This window comes from Triticum dicoccoides, chromosome 6B (assembly GCF_002162155.2).
Source record: "Triticum dicoccoides isolate Atlit2015 ecotype Zavitan chromosome 6B, WEW_v2.0, whole genome shotgun sequence".
NCBI lineage: Eukaryota > Viridiplantae > Streptophyta > Magnoliopsida > Poales > Poaceae > Triticum > Triticum dicoccoides.
The window spans coordinates 147,919,945-147,922,885 of NC_041391.1; the positions used below are offsets into that span (position 1 = coordinate 147,919,945).

A 2,941-nucleotide genomic window follows, 5' to 3' on the forward strand; every position below is an offset into this window, starting at 1 on the left:
TTGTTTGTTTCCTTCCATGAGCACTGGCAGGGAAAACAACAGGGGTTGAATCTGTATCAATCTCCTCTTCCTTCACAACGAGCTGCTGAAAGAAAAATCACAAGGTTGTTATGATAAATCGCATTTGGCTTCTTCTAGAGCTCGTTTAACCAGGCTGACTTTCTGGGACTGAAAATGTCGCAGTTCTATTTCCACCCGGTGCACCGCAGGCGCAAGAGAACTCTTGCAGGAAAGGAAAATAGTTCAAATGGTGAATCAGGTGCTAGAAAGCTACCTAATCACCTGTGTATAATAACACTGTGCTTGGACACACATAGGCTCTTTTAATCAGGCAATCTTTCTAGGACTGAAAATGTCACGGCTCTATTTCCACCCGGTGCGCCGCATGCGCAAGAGAGAAATCCAGCCGGAAAGGAAAACATTTCAAATGCTGAATTAGGTGGTAGAAAGCTACTTAATCATTTGTGCATAATAACACCGTGCTTGGACGGCTCTATCTGCATTAGCACTTGGATACTAATTCCAAAGGACCAACCATTTAATTATCACAACCAAGTAGTCAAGCTGGAACTACAATGCAATGTGAACTATGGCAAAAGGGACAGAAAAGCATTATTTGATAGTCTAAAAGCTAAGGTATATAATTAGCTGATATTGGGTGTTTCCTATAGCCGTATCAAAGGGAGTGCACGCTAAGGGGACTATGGCAAAAGCATACGGTGCTCCTTGTCTAGGGCTTTCATTTTGTTGGTGATTTGCTCAAGAAAAAAATGTAAGGTTGTTTGGTAGTGCTTAATTAGGCAAACCTACATAACTATAAATATTTTGGTGTTGTGTCATCCAACGAACCAATTAATTAATTCGGGAAAACTCTGCAGAACCAGTAGAGGTACATCTAGGCGATAGAGATCCGTTGTTTTCTTAGAACAAAAGATGGAAGGATAGGCAATATTTTAGCTTTTTCACTAAAAATGTAGGACGAACCTGAGGAACAACACGGTGGATCTCCTGCCTAGGCATAGCGATGGACCGGTTATGCGTGCTAGATGCACCGAATATGTGGCCTGCACCCGGCTAGAATGCACATCAAGCAAGACATAAAAGCAAAGAAATTAATTAACATGGAAGAAAAACCAAAACAGAATGTATGCACATCCTAACAGAGGAGAACTAAAGGGAAACCATAAGTTCTCTCTCGACCTCATGAAGGAAAAATGGGCCCTTTGCATGATGTTGGTCTACCATCCAAAAGAAAATAAATTAATTAACATGGCATCAAAAGAATGATTAGCTTTGCTTTTCAATGTGGATGATAAGACTAGGTAGATTCAACATTTTTTCCTCGAACACGCACCAAAATGCATGTTTGTAGAATCAAAATGTTCAGAACACACATTGCAATAGTGAAATGATTAGCTCTGTAGAATGATAAGTTATTTTCAGTTCATATTCTACAAACGTGTTCATTCTACAAACATTTTTTCCATGAACACATGTCAACATTGCTTCCGTATGTATATGTATAAAGGATGAACTGAAAATAAAACAAGGACCAATGATTACTATTGCAATGTATGGGCGCCTTGTGGTGTCATTGATTTTTATTGCATAAGCTCCTCCTCAAGATGGAAACCAGCAAGAGATGCGTAGCAGAAACGAGTGATGCCAACCGTTGATGCGCGAATCTTATGAGACAATGAGAAAGAATAATTGACAAAGATTGCTGCACCTGAAGCTAGCTTATGAGAAAATTCATTGCAGTTTGCATTTTCTCCCGTAAAGTTCAGAAGATTTTCAAACAAGAAAATATCATTCTGCACCCATTGTTCCTTCTTACATGATGTTAAACAAGGGACACCATTCACTAGGACGACCTTCACTTGAAGAAGCGATGACATGTATTCTGACGATCAATTACAAGAATGAAAAAAATAAGCTATTCTGAATAAGGTAGCTGCACCTGAAATATGTGATTCAGAATACATGACAAAATTAAGCCAGTATAGTGTCATTAACAGTATGAGGAAAGATACAAGGGAAAAATGCAGCTGCCCAGACGTTTAGTGCATGGGAAATAGCATTATTACTCGGTTTCTACAATGGTGCCGATACTGTTGGTTTACAAACAAATAAAACATTTACAGGTTTGGTTTCAAACATGTAATCCTTGTCAGTCATCAGTTCATCACCCTTTGCACCAAAATTATGAATTCAATACCTAGCAATTTATTTGATGGATAAATACCATTACTATTGCACATGAACCAATCCAGAAGAAGAAGAAGAAGAAGAAGAAGAAGAGGGGAGGGGAGGAGGATGGAGGGCGTGCGTACCTTTCAAGTCTAGGTGCTGCAGCCCGTCGCGGGCGTTGAGGGCACTGCATCAGGAAGCTTCGCTCCCCATCCCACCTAGAGAAGGCCGCCGCCGTCGTCATCCATGGGTGGGTGTGGGGCTAGGGTTCCGCCCCCATCCATCCATGACCTTCCTCGAGGACCAGGTGGACAATGGCGCGCCGGTGCCGGTGCCGCTGCGGATTTGGGCGTCGCTCTGCTGGATCTGGGGCATCCCCTCCCCTTCCCTTCCCTTCCTTTGGATAGGAAGGAAGGTGAGGGTCCGGGGAGAGGGTGGAGCGGCAGCGCTCAAGGGAGAGGAGACCCCGGAGTTGGGGTCGAGTGGAGAGCGGGGAGGGATGCGGCGGCTGCGCGTGGTGTGGCGGCGCTAGGGTTCGTGAGAGAGGAAGGGAGGGGAGCGGAGATGCGGGCCGACGCCTCGTGGCCGTGGGGGTGGAGATGCGGACTATTCATAGTGACACGTGGATGGCGCGAGCCTGCCTAGCATCCCCTTCATCCTTTGTATGTTCAATGGGGTACATGATGTAACATGTGCGAATGTGTAGTTGATGCATTTGGCGGGGCCTAGAGAGGTATGTGTGTGTATTATG

General features: G+C 44.1%; 1 long non-coding RNA gene across 1 annotated transcript; it reads right to left on the reverse strand.

Moving 5' to 3' along the window:
- Positions 1-1,013: 1,013 nt before the first annotated feature.
- LOC119322962 lies at positions 1,014-2,615 on the reverse strand. Its single transcript, XR_005156005.1, has 3 exons — positions 2,334-2,615; positions 1,838-1,903; positions 1,014-1,074 (listed from the first exon to the last, which is right to left on the reverse strand). It is a non-coding gene; the product is annotated as an uncharacterized LOC119322962 (long non-coding RNA).
- Positions 2,616-2,941: the final 326 nt, after the last annotated feature.